We start from the raw sequence: 22,113 nt of genomic DNA on the forward strand, positions 1-22,113 counted from the left end.
AAAGAAAACTACAGGAGTTCCTGTCGTGGCACAACGGAAACGAATCTGACTAGGAACCATGAGGTTGAGGGTTCTATCCCTGGCCTCAATCAATGGGTTAAGGATCTAGTGTTTCTGTGAGTTGTGGTGTAGTTTGCACCTGCAGCTCGGATCTGGCATTGCTGTGGCTCTGGCATAGGCTGGTGGCCACAGCTCCAATTAGACCCCTAGCCTGGGAACCTCCATATGCTGCAGGTGTGGCCCTAAAAAGACAAAAGACAAAAAAAAAGGAAACTATAGATCAATATTCCTATAGACCAATTTTCCTAGACATGAACATTTTTAATGAAACACCAGCAAATGGAATCCAATGATATAAAAAGATAATACATCATGACAAAGTGAGGTTTATCATATAATTGCAGGGCTGGCTCAACATTTCAAAATCAATCAATATATTTCACCATTTCAAAAGACTAGAAGAGAAAAAGCACAAGATTATTTCAACAGATACAGAAAAACATTTGACAAAAAATCAACATAGATTCATAATACGAACTCTCAGCAAATTAGAATAGAAGGTGAAGTCCTTACCTTGATGAAAACATCTTTGCCCTTTTGACTAAATTGATATTTCCAGAACATTCCACCCAATAGCAGAATACACATTCTTGTCGAGTGTACATGTAACATTCACTACAACTATTATATATCTACAGATACCATCATACTTAATTGTGAAAGACTAGATGCTTTCCTCCTAAGATAAGTAACAAGGCCAGTAAGTCCACAATACTTTTTAAATTTGACATTGTACTAGAGATTCTAGCTAGTATAAGGCAAGAAAAAAATAACATGCATACAGATTGGAAAGAGAAAATAAAGTTGTCTTTATTCATAGGTATCAAGATTGTCTACATAAGAAACATCAAAGTATCTACAACAAAGTTACTCTAAAAAGCGAGTTAGCAACTTTGCAAGAAAGGATGTTAATATAAAATTATATTTCTGTTACCAATAATTAGAAATTGAAATAACAATAATATTTGCATTAGCATGAAAATCAGGAAACAGGCATAAATCTACAAAAATGGAAGATCTATATAAAGAAAATAATAACTGATATACACAACACAGGTGAATCTCAGCATTATGTTAAGTGAAAAAAGATGGACACAAAAGAGTATGTATAGTATGATGCCATTTATATGAAATGGCAACTAAAAGGCAAAATTGTAGAGATGGAAAGCATATTAGTGGTTGTCAGGGTCCAGGTGTGGGAGAAGGAGATTGTCTGCAAAAGAGCATAAGAGAACTTTTCAGTGTGATGGAAATGCACCATAATCTTGATAGTAGTAGCCTTGCTTGGATGCTGTACTGTGGTCTTGTTTGGATGCTGTACCAAGCTGCTTTGGCTAATTCCAAGGTAGGCTCATGTTTGGCATTACTGTTTCAGTTTGCCAGTTGCATCTTAGGGCCCCCTGAGGGGGAACCTGTGAGGCTGGAAGGACACAGTAATCTCTTGTTTACTCTATTTTGGTTGGTGAGTCCGTATTCCCACTGAGCCCTTGCCCAGTGGCCATTTCCTATCTTCACATGATTCCACCTTGGTAGGGATGTCCCACGCAATGTTTGGGACTTACACTATTTATATAAACTTCAAATTTAACTGGGCATCCTGTATTTTTACTTGCTAAATATGGCAACCCTTACCTCAGGCCACTTCCCCTAGGATTCTGCCTACTGTCCATCCCAGGTAATCCTCTGAGAATATGTTTTCCATGAATCTTACCACTTAGGGTTTTCAGTAACAATGTGTTTACACATTCAGGAACAAAAAAAAGTCTCCTGTCCAACAATCTGGAAGAGGAATATTGCCCCTTCCAAGTTCGGGCTAGAAATCTAAGAAATCTACCTCTCTCTCCTCTTCTGATTCTCCATTTCTCCCAATATCCTACAAACTCTAAATTAAAAATATAAATAAAAATGCTTGTGATAGATAGGAATATTCCAAGATAGACAGGAATATTGAGCTACTACCTCTCTACCTAGAGCAGTTATTTTAATGAAGAGGAAGAGCCAGATTGCCTCTAAAGCTTTTATATAAACCTGAACAACATGTCTCCTGGGTTCTCCAATCCACTTTGCCAGCCTCAACTATGCATTTAATCTTGTGGCCTCTTGTGCCTTCCCAGCGGATGGGCAAAATTCTGGCTGTAACTCTAGTGCTGAACATTTATGAACTGGATAGAATTATTCATCCATGGATTAATTTTTCCCCAAAGCAATAATCCATAGACTAAAAACATATGGGTGAGTCATGCCTATACGAGTGAATATACTTATGTATTAAATTTATATTTATCATATTTATCATGTTGGAACACATATAGTAGGCATCTATCTCAAATGAATACACATAAATGGATGAAAAAACCAATGTCTCTTTTGTTTCATCTCCCTTTGCCTGTTTTCATCCTTGAGACACAGACCTTGGCTTCAAGTTCCTATAGCAGAGAAACGTTTTTGGTTCTCAAAACTGCAAGGACTCAGGCATGGGAAAGACCTAGAGAGTGAGTCTTCCCTTCAACTTATCATTTCTCTAAAGATACACAGGCTAGGGAGAGAGCAAAAAGAAGAGAACTGGAGAAGACGTGAAGGGAGATAAACTAAACCCTAGTGCTACATGAGAGGGAGTTACCAAGGGCTGTTCTTTGCTCTAGGATGGAGCCCTGGGCAAAAGGTGAAGAGAAGGGTGACAAATTACCAGATGAGACCATAGGCTCTGAGAGTAGAGAGCATCTGTACTCCTTTGCCCCTCCAACCCCATTCAAAGGCTGGGGAGTCAGCAAGAACCAAGGTCCCTTGGTATCCCTGGATGTGCTGGAGAGAGTGCTAGGTTCATGGCCCAAGGGAGCCTGTGACCTGGGCAGCATGGGGACCCCAGAATGGCTTTTGAGAGTTGAACCTGGAGAGCCTGGCAGCCTCCCTGTGGGAACAATGGAGCACCAGACAAGAATGAGGACACCTCATTTATTGGGTGGTTATCCATCACTGGATGGATAATGACCCAGACCACCTGCCCCCTCTCCCCCAGTGCCTGGGCTCTTCCTCAACCACTTAGACAGAAGGGAGGAGGAAACCCCCTTAATTGAGACGGTTTCAACATAAGACATACTAAGTTTATTACTAGGAGAGTAGACAAAGTCATATATTTTACGCCACTGAGTTTGTGGCCTGAAATATATGTCAATAATAAATTGATAATAGATAGATAGATGTAGAATATAATATTTTATACATTTAAACTATGTGTTTTTTTCTATTTTAGGTTTCTAGTTTGGAAATTTGCTGAGGTTGTAGACAATTAGGGGTGTGGACTTTTCTATTCTATTTATGATGGAAGCTCGAGAGACTAAATAGCAATTATTGCAGTGGTTACAAAAAGTAAACGAAAAAGAATTGTGTTTGTGGTATAAGATAGATGGTAGATAGACAGACAGATAGATAGATAGATAGATAGATAGATAGATAGATAGATAGGAATATTCTAAGATAGACAGGAATATTGAGCTACTACCTCTCTACCTAGAGCAGTTATTTTAATGAAGAGGAAGAGCTAGATTGCCTCTAAAGCTTTTATATAAACCTGAACAACATGTCTCCTGGGTTCTCCAATCCACTTTGCCAGCCTCAACTATGCATTTAATCTTGTGGCCTCTTGTGCCTTCCCAGCGGATGGGCAAAATTCTGGCTGTAACTCTAGTGCTGAATTGGGTTTTCTGAAACAATTAGGTTGTGCGAGATGCATGTCTTAGTTTGGCCCAGCAAGGCTTTCTCTCCATTAACGACAAGGCATGAATAAATCAAACACCCTTACTGAAAGTTTTAAGACAAAGCACAGATCTTGGGCTTCCATTTTCAGGAAGAAGGAAATGACTACATTTATTTATTAACTAATGAGGGGAAAAAAAAGAGAAAAATGTTTCTGGTTTCTCTTCATGAATCACTTAAACCAAAAAAGAGGTAAATTTGTGAACAGGAACCCAGTTAGAGATTCTCATTATGAGAGAGGTGAAATAGTGGAGCATCTGAAAACAACCACCCTAGAGTCAGATGGCATGGGTTCAAATCCCACCCAGCTCTGCCTCAGTTTGGCCTCTGAACCTCAGAGTTCTGCATTATAAAGTGGGGTTTAATGACAGTACTTACCTTACAGGATTGCTGTAAGGATTAAATGAGTTATCTATAAAGAACCTAAATTAGTAAGCACTATGTATGTTGTTTGTTACTGGTATTTATTTTAAAAGATTGAAATATTGGGTGTGACCACCAGTTTACTCTTCACTATGTAGGCAGAACTGGAGGAAACAATCTGGAAATCAATATAAGACATTCAGATTAGGCATAAAGAAGAAGTTGGAAAGTTTTTGTTGTTGTTTTTTAAGTTCTGGAAGAGTATACAAAGAAGTCACAAGGGCTTAAAAATAGATGCCTCTAAAAGGAGGGTAGTTAGTTACTCATTTGATCATGATCATTTTGGTGTAACTTTGTTATCCTAGAAGCATCTCAAATGACTGCCAATTGTCATGATCTAGATGGACTAGAATTTTATTTACCTGTCATGAGCTCTTCTGCCTTTACATTAGCGATGCCACTGGTAATGATGGGGAATTGTTCATTGTTTTCTGAAGGTACACTTGCCCTGGTGGTGGACCAACTGCATAGTAAATACGTAGAGAAGAGACTGTTACCAGGAGATTGTTAAAGTTGTCTTCATATTGCAGATGATGAAGATTTACAAAGAGCATTTCAACATGCATTGTGACCATTCAGGAAGATTTTCCATATGAGTTAATGCTAAAGAACAAAATAGAAAGTGTCTTAAAGTTTTCCTAAACCTAGTTGTGTGTCTTTATACATGCTCCCCAGTTGTTTGAAAAAAAAAAGTCAAGAAGACAGAGTACAGAACAATTAAAATAAAAAATTTAAAACTAGGTTCCTGGGACTGTGAGCTGCTACTGGTTTGCCAAAAACAAAACCAGGAACCATCAACAATCTGTGGTCAGTTAATCTTTTGGCCACAACTAAATCAAAGGATACCTTGAGGCAAGGGGAGTAAAGTGTTCTGCATCTTGGGGTCTGGGTGGTTTTATGGGTGACTCTTCCCGAAAGATCAACATATTGACAAACAAACAAAATCAGGCAGTCTGCAAGAGTTATATTTGACCCCAGTGTTGTCATCATAAAAATAGTAATACAGCATTCAGACTATATTCAATGCAAATCATAGAGTTGAAAGGACCTTAACAATCTCAAGGTCCAACCTTTCCCCCCCATTTTACAGATGGCAAAACTAAGGCTCCAAGAGCATAAGAGTTTATCCAAGGTGTAACACCTTGCTGGTGGCAGAACCGAGATAGGAACACAGAGGCCCTACCTAGCCCTCCAAATTCATTTCATACTGCTGTCCCTCTCCCTCATTACACTCCAAGAAAAGTTACCTCCATTCTCTTCTACCAGGCTGGGCTTGGCCCCACTGCAGGCCTTAGTACTTGCCACTTCCTCTATCTCTTCCCCATACCTTCTGGTGGTTCTTCCTTCTATCAAGTGTCACTTCAATTTTGACGTTTATTCCCTAATTATTCCCTGATAACCCACCAGTCACTGTCTACTTATTGTATCCCCCTGTTTGATATCTGAAATTATCTTCTTTATTATTTCTTTTTCCCAGGTAACCTTCAGGAGAGTTGGAGCCTTACCTGTCTTGTTCATTGCTGCATTTCCTACTTCAAGGATGGTGTCTGGTATAGCGTAGATGCCCAATGAACACTGTTGACTGTAAAAAGGAAGAAAAAACTTTTTAAGAGTCACTCTGTTCATCTGGCTCTACTGATAACATTATGCTGCAACTTTTACTTTATATACCATAAATCATAGCTACTACTTACTGAGGATGTGTTATATTTTCAAATGTTATGTTATGCCTTTTTCAAATCTTATTTCATTTAGTCTTTGCAACAACCCTAGGTAGTAGGTGTAATTACTTTTGTTTTACTGATGCAAAAGCTGAGGCTCAGAGGATTTAAGTGGCTCAAACAAGTGGCAAAGCAAAATTCAAACCCGTGCTTGTCTGACTTGAAAGTAATCACATGTAAAGTAAGCATACTTGTAACATGCTTTATTTATAATATCTGTTCTCAAGTGTTCAATATCAGGGCCATATCAGTAAATAGGATTACGGAACACTTACCAGATTGTGAGAGCTCAGAATGGGTTTTAATTTCACATTAAAAATGAAGCAGTCAGTTGAAAGTACAGAGATGTTTATAATTGCATTGATCTTTGAGTGTTCAAGTAAGCTTTGACATTCTCATTTGTTTAGGTTTTGATTCGTTTGTTGTGTCTGTCAGGACTCAGGACAGGAAAGGAGAAATTGTTTCTGTGGGGAGCTGATCATGAGCTAGCCTTATGCTCTGCAGACTGCTGGGGCACTACAGAGCAATGCGATGCAGTAAAAAATATAAAGCTGGATTTTAAAATATGACATTGATAAGAGGAAAGAATACGACTTGTACATTAAACATTAAAAGGGAAAGGCAAAATATTTTTCCTCAGCAGTTTTACAATGGGATTATGGGAGAAGAGAGTAGAGTGTGAAATTTTAATGGAATGTTGTAGCTTTTAGGAGGAAAAACAAATGAAGAAATCTGCCTGGAAGGAAAGAAGGATATGCTGAATGGGACTGGAGATTCATCAAAGAGGAGTAGTTTTAAGTTTAAACAGACAGGAGGCTGGATTAGATAATTTCATCTGCCAGAATTCTGGGGTTCCACTGAGCCTGGAGAGGCTGTATGTGTTTCAAAGTCAATGGGTAGACACAGGGCTCTGGTAGCAAAGGACTTATTTATGCTACCAGATTTTCCAGTGACAGAACTGGGAAGGATGGCAGATTTTTCAAGCAGGTACACAGAGCATCTGCACCTCAGGTGATGGATCAGTCATGCAGCTTGCAGAAATAGCATAAACATAATGAGCTATTCCCAGGATTGCCTGAGCTGTTATTAAGGGTCAGAGGAAGGCTTAGCTGTGGGCATGTCAGGCTGAAATCTGATGTGGCCTAGCAATAAAGTGGGTGAGATGAAGCCCAGATTAGGGCACAGCACACAGGGATGGGCAGTGGGCCGCAAGGGGGATATAGAGGCTCATGAATCCAGATGCCTGCAAAGAAGGAAGGGAGTCCACGTGAGCCTCTGGGGAACTTAAAACAGGAAAACTACTTTTTGCCCACATTTAGGGGCTCAATCCCATCCTCTCCTGGTTAGAGTTCATCTTCGCATGGGCATCCAAGAAAAAAACGCAAACAGCTGACCTCCTGGAGAAGCCTTTAGTGGAAAAACAGAGATCTTGTTCATCACCAGTGTTTTCCTTTATCAAGGGCTGGAGCTGGAAGTAGGCAGCTAACTGGAAAGGACCAAAAGGGGGATGGTTTGGAACAGACTGGGACGGTTTATGTCTATGCTAAGTTGTTAGAGTAACTGAAGCTGTGGAACCATCCCTTGCCTTGCCATTGCCTCTCACTGTGGCTGGCTCTGAAGCTGTTTTATAGGAAAAAGCTCTTTAGGAGAAGTAAGAAGAAGGAACCAGACAGATGTTTACCTCAAAGCTAAGTTCCAGTGGAGTTCTCTGGAGGCTCAGTGGGTTAAGGATCCAGCATTATCACTGCTGTAGCTCTGGTTTCTTGGTCTGGGAACTTCTGCACACTGTATGGCACGGCCTAAAAAATGAACAAACACAAAGCCCAAACCCCTAAGTTCTAGTTTAAATGGGCAAGCAGTTGAGGCACTGGTTTGGGATCAGTGACCTACACTGGGTTCAGAAGCCTGAGTGTCAGGAGGCATAAAGGAGGAGCTCCACCTTGAAAGTTATGGCAAGGCAAAGGACAAGACTTCAGAAGATCAGTCAGAATAACACTTATGACCAGGCTTGTCATATTTAGCAAGGTGGTCCCACGGTGGGAAAAGAACTGGGTCTACCTACGGTTTGGATGGGGTTGGCCCTGACTGACTTAATCCAGTGACTGGTTCCTGGGCACATAACCCAATTTGAGACAATAAGAAATAAGATGCTTGGAAGTTCCTATCGTGGCTCAGTGGTTAACAAATCCTACTAGGAACCTTGAGGTTGCGGGTTCCATCCCTGGCCTTGCCCAGTGGGTTAAGGATCCGGCATTGCTGTGAGCTGTGGTGTAGGTTGCAGATGCGGCTTGGATCCTGCGTTGCTGAGGCTCTGGTGTAGGCCGGCGTCTACAGCTCCAATTCGATCCCTAGCCTGAGAACCTCCATATGCCACAGGAGTGGCCCAAGAGATGGCAAAAAGACAAAAAAAAAAAAAAAAAAAAAAAGGAAATAAGATGCTTGCTAGGGCTTCTGGGAAAGAAACATTTCCTTTCCTCTTTGGTAATTTTATTCCTGGACAGAGTTCTACAGTTGCTGTAGCCATGGTGCAGAAGGTATGGGGCCAGGTGGGCTGCAGCTCATGTTATATGTAGCCTAAAGATGACACCCATGTTATGGCAAGGCTCGAATGAGGACTTGGTGTACTGTCTGAACTACTGGGTCAAACCTGACCTGATACACCAACTGCCCCTGGATTTCAGACACCTGAATAATTCCATTATTATTATTACTACTATCACTATTACTATTAAGCCAATTTGAGTGGCATTTTGTTTTTATTCATCAACATATTTATCAACAATCTTTTTTTTTTTTTTTTTTTTTTTTTTTTGGTTGCACCTGTGGCATGCACAAGTCCCAGACCAGGGACTGAACTCAAGCCCCAGCAGTGCCAATGCCAGATCCTTAAGCTGCTGCACCATGAGGGACTCCTCAACAATCTTAACTGAAGCATTAGGGAGGGGTGAAGATAGCAAAGTCTACAGGAAGGCTTATGATGGGCTACAAAGGCTTCTCTTTTTAGGAATCAAGACTTTCAGAAAATAAATCCTCCTGGTTTCTCTAGGGATGATGTTTTTGAATATTACTTGATGTTTCTGAATATTGTCTGCCAGGTGAGGGCTTCTCTTTGGAAGCAGTAGAGCCCATACCAAAAACTGAACACAAGCTCTGCAAGGCCAGTAATGGTGTCCAGAGGGTGAATGATGAGAATGCCATCACTTTGTATTTGATTTGCTTTTTGAACTTTCCTAAAAGGGTGGGAGGTGGGTCAAATGTCCTGTACTTTAATAAACATTTCATTGAATTCATCTGTGAGGTTGGAGAAAACTCACAAAATTGGCCCTTCCAGATTGTTCTCTAACTCATGAGAAAGTAAAACAGCTCCAAATACCACAAGCTGGCTGAGTGTGGGTGGTGCCAGAAGAAGGCACAGAAGCATTCTGATAGAAGGCCCCCCAGTGTAAGTAAACTTTCCAGAAGAAATGTGCTCCTGGGACAAGGATCTATCCTACAGCCTCAGCCAGTCCATAGGGGCTAGAACCATTCCCTGAGGCTGATCCTCCAAAGCACTCTTTGGTTGGGGCTCAAAAAGACATTCACTCATCTCAAGAAAAAAAAAATCACCTGCACAGGAAAGCTGCACAGGTAGGCAGTCACTTTCAGTGGCCTGATGTCACCAACAGAGGGAAGCTCCCCAGTACTGCTATTCCCTTCCTGTTGCTTTTATTTTCTCCAATGTTAAAATGCAAATGCTGAATGACATGTGAGCATATGTCCTAAATTATATTGGTTATCTCTTAAGAGGAAGTAATTCCCCAAACTCTTTCCTGAGAGCAAGTCTGAGCTTTTGAAGAGGGGAGAGAGCATGAATGTGCTCATCAAACTGGCTGTGGAAAGAGACCAGGAGGAGAGAATAAACTAGTTTTTGAGAAGCTTCTATGAGCTGGGCTTTTTGATGGACCCTTCATGTACATCTAGTGTTTCAAAAAGAGAGTGCTGAGAAAGCTAGTCCTACAAAGAAAATCTCTAAACTTTTTTCTTCAGCTTTTTCTCAAGTGAATTTTGAAAAAAATCATGTATCCTTTTATACACTTTTAAGTTATCTAAAATTCTTCATTATAAGTTCAAAGATATTTTTATTACTAGTAGAAAATATTAAATATTTTATAACATGAAAGCAGTTGAGGATTGATTATAATTGGTATACATTTTTCATAATTTGACTTGATAAAATACATTTTAACTACTTTATTGCATGAAGAGTGTCATATCTGAAGGAAGTGATGTGAAATTTTTACCTATGAGTTTTATTTGATATATCTCAAGACATTTGATGGTCTCAGAAAATATTCCAGTCACAAGCTGAAAAATATATATCATAGGAGTTCCCGTCGTGGCGCAGTGGTTAACAAATCCGACTAGGACCATGAGGTTGCGGGTTCGATCCCTGCCCTTGCTCAGTGGGTTAAGGATCCGGCATTGCTGTGAGCTGTGGTGTAGGTTGCAGACGCGGCTCGGATCCCGCATTGCTGTGGTTCTGGCGTAGGCCGGTGGCTACAGCTCCGATTCGACCCCTAGCCTGGGGTTCTGCGGGAGCGGCCCAAGAAATGGCAAAAAGACAAAAAGACGAAAAAAAAATATATATATCATAAATCTGTATCATTTCAGCTATTCTAAATTCAGAGCATCACAACATGTACCAAACACCACATTTAATTCAAAGCTTCAGGATTAAAAACAATCCAGATAAGACAGGGACCCTACAGGTTTCATGATTTAACATTAAAGGAACAGGCAATACAAGGTTCTTGCACTCCAGGACAAGGCACTATGGTAAGATTTGGGGTGAGGCGCAAAGCTTCAGGATTAAAAACAATCCAGATAAGACAGGGACCCTACAGGTTTCATGATTTAACATTAAAGGAACAGGCAATACAGGGTTCTTGCACTCCAGGGCAAGGCACCATGGTAAGATTTGGGGTGAGGCGCAAAGCCTCTCTCACAAAGGGGACAAAGCCACAATATTGGGACTGTAGTCTTATTCTTAGGTGGATCGTTTTTATAAAAGAATGCATATGGAATCAAATTGAAATAGATTCCTTTTAAACTATCTGTATCTGTGTTTCTTGGAAATACTTCATGTGCCCTGAGGTACACATATACTCCAGCATCAAGGCAACTCTTGTATACTGTTCCGTGAAAATAGGGTTCCAAGGTTAAGTTAATTTGGGAAAGGCATGTCAGATTCCCTTACTGATTCTTAAAGGCTCTGAGAAGGCCTGCAGTAAAGAAACACATCCTTGTTTAACAGTTTTCAAAATGTAATTATTTATCTTTATTTAATACCTGTTAGCATTACCATAAAAACTTTTGGAAGAGTGTTATTATTGGCATTCTAAGATAAAGAAATTGGGGTTAAGTCACTTGCTTTAGGCCAGTGGTCTAAAACTCTTTCTGTGAAGAGTCTGGTAGTAAAGGTTTTATTTTTAGAGCCCTATGGTCTCTGTTGTGGCTGCTCAATGTGGCTGTTGCAGCTGCAAAATCAGCCACAGACAATTCATCAATGAATGAGCCAGGTGTAGGTTCCAATAATCCTCTATTTATAAAGTCGGGTGGTAGGCTGGATTTGGCCCATAGGCCACATATAGTGTGACAACCCTTGCTCTAGGCTATGTATCTAAAGTGATTTTAAGCCAGGTCTGATGATTTTTCTATGTCAATCCTGCCCCATATCACTCTGATGAGGTATCATGGGGATCCTAAATGGAAGGCGAGGCATAGGATACAAACCTCATCTCCTGGAGCATTTTGCCAAGGGCTAGCCCTTTCTAGTTTATTTATTTTTATTTTTTGCTTTTTAGGGTTGCATTAGCGGCATATGGAAGTTCCCAGGCTAGGGGGTCCAACCCGAGCTATAGCTGCCAGCCTACCCCAGAGCCACTGCAACCCTAGATCCGAGCTGCATCTGCAACCTACACCACAGCTCAGGGCAACACCAGATTCTTAACCCCCTGAGCGAGGCCAGGGATCGAACCTGCAACCTCACTGTTCCTAATTGGATTCATTTCTGCTGTGCCACGACAGGAACTCACCCTTTCCAGTTTAGTTGGTTCAAAGGCCAATGAGGTCTCTCCCTCAGTGATACAGTTTGCCTTCTGCCACCTCCACACATCCTTAATAAGCAATCAGTAGGGATCTCAAAGCCCAAAGAGAAAATATCCCCCACAGGCCTCAGCTGCCAAGTACAAAGCAAAGTATACAAATAACCCTATAGGACAAATCAACACCTTGGCAGTCTTGACCTCAATGGACCCATGTGGACAAATTCTTTCTTGTCCTTGAGTGAAGAGCTTCTGAATAGTACCAGTAATGAGATTGGCTATTTCTGTTTTAGTTCTTCAAAGCTTTCAGGATGCTAAAAAGTATTCATAGTTTTTGCCTGCTGCCAAGGTAAAGGTATTCACCTGAGAAAGGAACTGCCCCATTTAAAGCCACAACCCCTTGTAGGACCAACCTCGGGAAGAGACCAAGGGGGTTCATTTTGGGACAGGCTCAAATGATGGTCATTATTTCTTGGGCAGAGATTGCTCCCTGAAAAAGGAAGTCATCTGGGAGAGCTGAAAAATGCTGAACAGTGTTCAGCAGGCCCTAATCATGGAGGCCCTTTACAAAGGCCTTCATTACATAGTTAACCTCCTTAACAATGGAAAGAACTATTTTCATTTTTCTAAGAATGGCAGGCAGGGGTCACATCATAAAAGCCTGGAGATGTCATGCTAAGGGAGTCAGATTGGATACTGCAGAGAACTGTTCTAGGAGGGGAGTGACTCCCTCAAATATACATTAAGAGAGTCCTTTCTGGTGTCAAGATGAATGGGAGGAAGGTGGGAGGATTTTACAATAGTCTAGGAGAAAAATGATGGGGATTTGATTTTAGGCTGTGACTGCAGGAGATGGGGAAGAGGGAGTAGGTTCAAAAGAGAGAAGCCAAAGCTGACTCGTATTGCTATTTAAATTGTAGGTTGAAATAAATATATTGAAAATCAGCAAAGTTGATTTGAGAGTTAAATGTTAAAACCAAACAAGACATTCCTTGGAAGGAGTGGGAAAAGATTACAGATCATAATGAAATGCAGGATTAAGCTAAGCAGCATCAGCTAGGGGGAATGGGGATCATAGGACAAAAGTACCCACTCTTTGATATGGATAACTGAGGTTTTCTCAATACTGTGAGCAAATGCAGCTTCCAGTCTCCCCCTCCATCTCCAAACATACTGGCTCTCTGGGCTCTTTCTGTATGGAAATTCTGGAGCTGCCTTAGCATTCTAGAAACTGATGCATGGTTTTTGCAGGAAACATGGTACTCTTGAAAATGACACTGGTTTCTTGCTAACCTATACATTAAATAATCCTTCTGCTTTATAAACATCACCTCAAACATGGAGTAATATCTAGATGGGTTACTTCTTGAAGCAAAGAACAAAAAAATTATCTTTTACAAGGTAGAGTGTCATTTACAAAGGAACATCAAAAAAAAAAAGCATTCCTACCTTAGTTGTGACAGACTGTTTCCAAAATAGCAGCTGAGACAATGGTCTTAACGATGGAAATTCCTGTCGAAAGGCAAATGTCTTTTTGCCCTCTTAAAGCCTGCCAGGACATAAGAGCCTGTGTCATAGGTTAGTGCCATCCAGCACCTAGGGGCCAGGGACTTCTGGTAATTGTTGAAACTTCACCCATTTTCTCCCAGGCATATCAGGCCTTGGCAGGCCATGGCTGGCGCCACTCTGCTTTCTTTGAACCCTCTCTTCTCTTGCTCTGGCTAGTTCATTAGCTGCCAGCAGGCTGCAGCCTCGTTTCCCCATTGCAGTCACCCAATACTGCTTTGGGCTTTGTTCCTGAAGCACTTGGACTTGGTGGCAAAATCAGATCCAAGTCAATGTTATTAGAGACTGCAGAAGCAGCCTGTTCTTGGATTTTAGATGTTCCTCCGCATTTGGCTTTTCTTTCTCTGCCTTCTTCCTAGAGATCTTCCTGACCTGCTCTCAGGCTTTGACTTCTAATCTAGGCATTGTATGCCTAGCATAAACTGGACCGTCTGTGGGGACTCTAAGATGTGAAGGGCCTCATCCCTACCCTGAAGGACTAGACAAATCAGCTGGAGAGGGAGAAATAAACATTTAACAACCTATCTTTTTCTGTCTTTTTAGGGCTGCACTCGCAGCACATGGAAGTTCTCAGGTTAGGGGTTGAATTGAAACTGGAACTGCAGCCACCAGCCTATGCCACAGCCACAGCCATGGCAACACTGGATCTTAGCCACATCTGTGACCTACACCATAGCTTGTGACAGTGCCTGAGCGAGGCTAGGGATCCAACCATCATCTTCATGGATACAAGTCAGGTTCTTAACCTGTTGAATTACAATGGGAACTCCTAACAATCCCTCTTAAGGCACATAATTCTTTGTCCTCTAGTCTCACAGAAAGGCCTCTCCTGGTGCCTGTGTGGGTATAAGGGCCAATTCAAAGATATGATGTGGGAAAAAATAAAATGTTGTTTCTTGGGGGTCAGAGACTTCTGTTTACATTTTTGGGAAAAATGTAGACCATATACTGGGAGAATACTTTTTACTATGGTTAGTGAGATTCATTTTTATGTCATGCAAATGTCAGCCTTGGCTTTTTTGAGTTTTTAAATTTTGGGGTGGCTAGATTTTAAGACCATAAATTGAACCTCCAGTTAACTAGGTAAATGCTGGTGAGGGATGGAAAAGATGTCTAATTTCAGTGTAAACTGGAAAAACATGGTCCAAATAAATCCTATTGATTTTTATTTTCCTGTCCCTCCCCTGCAAGGTAACACAAGAGAGAAACTAGCTAAAAAGATGAACAGAACTCCCAAGGGAGCTTCTAGTTCTTTTGTTTTTTTTCTTTTTCTTTTTCTTTTTTTTTTTGTCTTCTGTCCTTTTAGGGCCACACCCGTGGCATATGGAGGTCCCCAGGCTAGCGGTCTAATCAGGGCTATTGCTGCCAGCCTACACCACAGCCACAGCAACGCAGGATTTGAGTGGTGTCTGCAACCTATACCACAGCTCACGGCAATGCTGGATCCTTAACCCACTGAGCGAGGCCAGGGATTGAACCCGCAACCTCATGGTTCCTAGTTGGATTCGTTTCTGCTGCGCCATGATGGGAACTCATCTTTTCTTTTTCTTCATCCACTCATCTTTCCACCTTGAAAAAATTATATTTAAGACCCTAGTGAAACTCGGCCACAAAGCATTCTGCTCAAACCTTTTGTCCTGTAAGAGAGAAAAAAAAGCCATTCCAAAGAGCTGATCTCACTTTTTTGTTGGAGGCTTCTGAGCTCTGTCCAAAGAACATTCTGCTAATTAGTCAGACAGCCGGTGAGTTAGGGCTGCTTGGTTTTTAAGGGAATATGCATCGTACAAAGTGTAAGCATCTTTGACAGTTGGGATTTCTGCTTCAGTTTGCTGACACTGAGTTCCTCTCTGGTGTGATCAAAAAAGTTCAGCCCTTCTGTGGTTCCAAGCACCACTGTGTGTGGGATGGAAGAGGAAACTTCCTAGGCAACAAGTCTGGGCTAAACTGCAGGGCTGAGTAGTGGGAAAATGGGCTTTACCCTTATAGACACTGAGGAGTGAATCAGAATTTCTTGGCTCATTTATTCTAATCATTCGGGCTGGGTTGGCTCATTGCCCTTGGTCATGTTTAACTCTTCCTTTGTCCTTATATGACCTGTCGTGTAACAGTGAACCACAGCATAGGGCTTTAGAATCAAATAAACATGAGTTCCAATCAGGAGTTTTCCTGCTTACTTTGGGCAAGATTCCGAATCTCTGTCTGTAAGCCTCAATTTCTTCTATAAAATGGGGACATGATCACATACAGGGTTACAGTGAAGGTGAACCACAATAAACTATAATGAGTAGCTGGCCCACTGCCTAATCCATTATAGGTGCTCAAGAGATTATTTTCCTTCCCGGTCTTGGCTTTGCCACTAATAGCTAGGAAACTTTTAGCAAGTCATTTAAATGTTTTTGGCCTCAGTCTTCCTTATTATTAAATTGGGTAGGAGGAGAACGCAATACTAATACTTGCTAACTGGAATTTTCTGAGGTGTCTAGACACAGGTGACTGTGGCTAAAGGTGATGACCACCATGTGAGACCTGACCAATGGCTCAGGAATTGACTTCATAGCCATTACCCTTGTGGGATTGAAGTGTGTCTGGGTTATGTTTGAGAGGTCAGGGTGTGTGTCTTCCTAGAGGTGGGACAAGCCTGCAGGCATACTCCTTGCAGGCAGGCATTCTAAAGGCAAATAGTAAATTGCTTTTCCTTTGGGAAGTGTGGTTAATTTTTATGTCAACTTGGCTGGGCCACAGGATACCCAGACATTATTCTAAGGTGTCAGAGAAGGTGTTTCTGGATGAGATTAACATTTGAATGGGTGAAATGAGTAAAACAGATCACCCTGCCTAATTGTGATGGGCCACATTCCATCAGTGGAAGGCCTGAACAGAACAAAAAGGCCAGCCCTCATGGGAGTAAGAGGTAATTCCTCCTGCCTGACTGCCTCTGAGCTGGGACTTTGGTCTTTTTCTGCCTTTGGACTTGAGCTGGAACATCGGTTCTTCCTGGGTCTTGTGATTCCTACTGCTTTCAGACTGGAATTCACTCCATGTGCTCTTCTGAGTCTCCAGCTTGCAAATCTTGGGACTTCTCAGCCTCCATAACCACATGAGCCAATTCTTTATAATAAGTCTATCATCTGCCTACACCTATCTATCTATCTATCCATCCACCCACCCATCCATCCATCCATCCATCCATCCATCCATCCATCCATCCATCCATCCATCTATCCTTCTGGTCTGGTTCTCTGGAGAACCCTGACACAGAAAGTCTTTTGTTACTTTTTCCTCTCTCACTGCTTCTGTCTTAATCCAGAGGCCTCTCATCCCAGAATATAAACAGCAAAAAAACTGATCTTTTTGCTTTCAGCCCTCTTTCTAAAATACCACTTACCTTTTGCTACTCAGAAACTCAATGGCCCTATCACCTAGATAAACTGAAGACTCCTTGGTCTGATATACAAGGCCCTCCTCTCTGGCCCACTTTATCTTACTTCCAACCTTTCCCCTCACAAATTCTCCACTCATCTGCTAAAGTCTCATCACTAATTTCCAAAGTCAATGTGCATATTCTCAACGCCCAGCCTTGGTCCATGCCTTTACTTTGGCCCAACATGCCTTTCCCTTCAGCCCATCATAAACATACCCTCTTTTTGCCACAAGGTTGTTATAGCAGTTGTATCCCATGGCAACTTGGTCTGGAAAACACATGCCTGATTTTCTGAGCTTAAGAATGGTTATAAGAAGTGAAGCAGGGAGGAGAAGCAGATTTGACAGGGAAATGATTTGGTAAATCTTGGAGATGTCAAATTTGTGGCAATGGCATTTGGGGGCATTCTCCTTTCAAAATTATATAGGATCAATGAGAGAAATGTTCAGGGGAAATATTTCTTAAAGCTTTTTGTCTGATGGACACCTGACAATCTTCTTATACTCTAATTTTAAAAGTAGAAATAGTTTTTTTTCCAGTTAGAAAGATTAAGTATAAAAAGAATAAAAGGTAAAATTTTAAAAGACTAGAAAAAGATGTAAAGAAATAACAGTTACCTCTATTTCTAATACTCCAAAATTACTGCTGATATTTTAATGTATATGTCTCCTGGACTTTAAAAGGGCATTTTAATTTTTTTTAAAAAGGGAATTATTTATGTATACTTTTTTTTTTTTTTTTTTTTTTTTTTTGTCTTTTTGCCATTTCTTGGGCCGCTCCCGCAGCATATGGAGGTTCCCAGGCTAGGGGTTGAATCAGAGCTGTAGCCGATGGCCTACGCCAGAGCCACAGCAATGCGGGATCCGAGCCATGTCTGCAACCTACACTGCAGCTCACGGCAACGTCGGATCCTTAACCCACTGAGCAAGGCCAGGGATGGAACCCGCAACCTCATGGCTCCTAGTTGGATTAACCACTGAGCCACAACAGGACACTCCTTATGTATACTTTTTATACATTATACTCAACAATATATTATGAATGGCTTCCAAATAAAAAATATAAGTCTAAATAATAATCTCTAATGACCATTTGAAGGTAGACTAAAATGTATTTAATTAATCATGTTTTGATGACATTTAGCTTACTTCAATTTTACAGTTCTGTAAACAACCCCATAGTATACCTCTAATTATTCTCTTAAAAGAAATACCTCAGGGAGCTTTACTGTGGTGCAGTGGATTAAGGATCCAGTGTTGAGGGGAGGAGGCAAGATGGCAGAAGAGTAGGGGGACATGCTCGCCCTCTCCCACTAACACAACAGAAAAACACATCTACACGTAAAACAACTCATACAGAACAGCCACTGAATGCTTGCAGAAGAACTTAAACCTCCAAAAATGGCAAGAATCTCTTGACATAATATGGTAAAACAAGAGAAAAGAGGAGAGAGAGAGAAGGGGAATCAGGACTGGACAGGCACTCCTGAGAGGGAAGTGTGAAGAAGAAAGGGAGCTCACACCCTGGAAAGTCACCTAACCGATGGAAAGATCAACCAAGTTGGAGGGATCTTTAGATACCGGGAAAAGTGCAGCAGCAGGTCTGAGATCTGAAAAGCAGTGAGAGTCTATCAGATCATTTGAACCACTGGCACAGACACCAAAGACTGAGATGCTCGGGTGGGGGCTGGGAACCAAGACCTAGGCTCCAGAGGTTAGTCCCTGGGAGTGGGCTGGGGTTGGCGGTATGGAGACAGCCTAAGGGACTAGGAAGCAGTGTGTTGCAGGCGGAGGGAGCAATATGCTAAGGGCTGGGGAGTGGAAAGCCACAACAGAGGGAACCTGGGAGAAGGTCTGGACCCACAGGAGAGACAAGGTGCCAGTGTTGGGGTGAGGAGGAGGGGTGGGCCGCCATAGAATACTCCTTGCTCTCCAGTGTGTGTGCTTACCTGCCAGCTAGCAGAGAGCAGAGCTTCAGCTCATCCCCCCCCCCCCACCCCGTGCATGCCTGGCCAGAAGCAACCTGCCATCCCAGCAGACTGGCCCCACCACCCATGGGAAGCCAACCACCACAGCAGCTTTCCCTGCCTGGCCTGACTGCACACAGGAAGCATCCCACTCCTGCTGAGCAAGCCAGCCAGCACCGCCCACCCTAGGTAAGTGCTCCTTTGCCTCTGAGTGACCCAGCTAGGCCTGCCTGCCCTGGGGAAGTGCCCCACTGCCATAGAGCAGGCTGGTCAGCATCACCCACCCTGGGGAAGTGCTCCTTTGCCTCTGAGTGACCCGGCTAGCCCTGCCAGCTCTAGGGAAGTGCCCCACTGCTGCAGAGCAGGCTGCCCAGCATCACCGCCCTTGGGGAGCCCAGGGCAAGCCCTGCCCAGCTCCAGGGAACACACCTCCACCATGGTGCACACCAACCCGCCCATCCTCAGGAAGTGCCCTCCGTCATGGAGCAAGCTGACCAGCACCACCTGCCTCCTTGCCCGGCCACAGAAAGTGCACCTCCACCATAGTGCACACTTGTCAGTCCTGCCCAGCTTCGGGAAGAGCCCTCCACCACAGAGTGACCCTGCTAGCCCCACCCATCCTCTGGAAGCACCCCACTCCCTTGGAGCAAGCCGGCCAGCACCACCCACCCTTGGGAAGAGCTCCTGGCCCAGGAGTGCCAGGTCAAGCCCTGCCTGGCCACGGGAAGAGCACCTCCACCAAAGTGTGCATCTGCCAGTCCCACCCGCCCTCAGGAAATGCCCCACTGCCTCAAAGCAGGCCAGCCAACACTGCCCACCCTTGGGAAGCACTCTGCAACAACACCAGGGCAAACCCTTCCTGGCCATGGGGAGTGTACCTTCACCACAAAAAAGAAAACAAGCAAGATGAAGAAGCTCAGAAAACACTCCCAGTTAAAGCAACAGGAGAACTCACCTGAAGCAGTAGACAATGAAACAGACCTCTGCAGTCTGACAGACTTGGAGTTCAAAGGGACATAGTGAAAATACTGAAGGAATTAAGAGAAGATATAAACAGTAATGTAGAATCCCTCAGAAAGGAACTAGAAAACATAAGAAGGAGCCAAGAAAAACTAGAAAATTAATTTGCAGAGATACAAACTGAGTTAAGGGCAGTAAAAACCAGAATGAATAATGCAGAGGAACAAATTAGTGATGTGGAAGATAGAATAATGGAAATCTCCCAATCAGGACAGCAAACACAAAACCAAATGAAAAAACATGAAAGCAATAAAAGAGACCTATGGGATAATATAAAATGGGCCAATCTGCACATAATAAGAATTCCAGAAGAAGAAGAAAAAGAAAGGGGATTGAAAATATATTTGAAGAAATTATCACTGGAAATTTTCCAAATCTAATGGATACTGATTTCAAGATGCAGGAATCACAGAGGATCCCAAACAAGTTGAACTCAAATAGACCCACACCAAGACATATTATAATAAAAATGGCAAAAGTTAATGATAAAGAGAGGATCCTGAAGGCAGCAAGAGAAAAGCAAAGTGTCACTTATAAGGGAACCCCCATAAGGCTATTAGCTGATTTCTCTACAGAAACTCTACAGGCCAGGAGGGAATGGCAAAAGATATTTAAAGCTCTGAAAGGAAAAAATATGCAAACTAGAATGCTCTATCCAGTAAGAATATCATTTAAAATAGAAGGGGAAATAAAAAATTTCTCCAACAAATGAAAGCTAAAAGAATACAGCAATACAAAACCCATTCTAAAAGAAATACTGAAAGGGCTTCTCTAAATTAAAAAAAAAAAATTAGAGGAAGAACTAGGATGGAAGAAACCATAATCAGAGAGCAGTCACTTAAATAAGCCAGCATACAGATCTAATCATGAAGATGTTTAAAATAAAAAAAAAAAAGACATCAAAATCATAAAATGTGGGCAAGGGAAGTAAGGAAATAAATTCTTTTTTTTTCTTAATTTTAGTATAGTAATGAAGTGTTTGGACCTATAGGACTATCAGGCTACAACACACAATTATAGGAAGGGATTAACATACTTAAAAAACAGGGAAACCATGAATCAAAACGAACATTATATTCACAAAAAATGAAAAGTACTCAAGCTGAAAATAAATGGAGGTTATCCAACCAAAAAAAAAAAAAAAAAAGAAAAAAAAAAAAAAAAAAGAAAGAAAGAATGGAGAATCATAGAATTAACTGGAAAACAAGGAGTAAAATGGCAATAAATAAACATCTATCAATTATCGCCTTAAATGTCAATGGACTGAATGCTCCAATCAAAAGACACAGAGTGGCTGATTGGATAAAAAAGAAAAACTTCAATCTGCTGCCTACAAGAAACTCACCTTAGGACAAAGGACACATATAGACTGAAAGTGAGGGGGTGGGAAAAGATATTTCATGCCAATGGACAAGACAGGAAAGCAGGAGTTACTTATATCAGACAAAATAGACTTTAAAATGAAGGCCATAAAGAAAGACAAAGAAGGACACTATTTAATGGTTAAAGGATCCATTCAAGAAGAGGATATTACAATCGTCAACATATATGCCCCCAATATAGGAGCACCCAGATACATACAACAAATACTAACAGACATAAAAGGAGAAATTGATAGGAATACAATCATAGCAGGAGACTAACACCCCACTCACATCAATGGTCAGATCCTCTAGACAGAAAACCAATCAAATAACAGAGATCCTAAAGGAAACAATAGAAAATTTAGATTTAGTTGACATTTTCAGGACATTACATCCAAAAAATCAGAATACACATTCTTCTCAAGTGCACATGGAACATTCTCAAGAATTGATCACATATTGGGGCACAAAGCTAACCTCAACAAATTTAAGCATATAGAAATTATTTCGAGTATCTTCTTTGACCACAATGGCATGAAACTAGAAATCAACCACAGGAGAAGAAATGAGAAAAAACCTATTACATGGAGACTAAATAACATGCTACTAAAAAACCAATGGGTCAATGAGGAAATCAAGAAAGAAATTAAAAAATACCTCGAGACAAATGATAATCAAAATCTATGGAACACCACAAAAGCAGTGCTCAGAGGGAAGTTCATGGCAATACAGGCTT

At 41.6% G+C, this 22,113-nt stretch overlaps 1 long non-coding RNA gene across 2 annotated transcripts; it reads right to left on the bottom strand.

The window, feature by feature from the left end:
- LOC102163150 lies at window positions 237-7,751 on the bottom strand. Of its 2 annotated transcripts, none has more exons than XR_002338140.1 (4): window positions 7,639-7,751; window positions 5,742-5,818; window positions 4,599-4,699; window positions 237-1,273 (listed from the first exon to the last, which is right to left on the bottom strand). It is a non-coding gene; the product is annotated as an uncharacterized LOC102163150 (long non-coding RNA). The 2 variants fall into 2 exon arrangements; XR_002338141.1 differs by having other exon boundaries at window positions 237-1,480.

This window comes from Sus scrofa, chromosome 13 (assembly GCF_000003025.6).
Source record: "Sus scrofa isolate TJ Tabasco breed Duroc chromosome 13, Sscrofa11.1, whole genome shotgun sequence".
NCBI lineage: Eukaryota > Metazoa > Chordata > Mammalia > Artiodactyla > Suidae > Sus > Sus scrofa.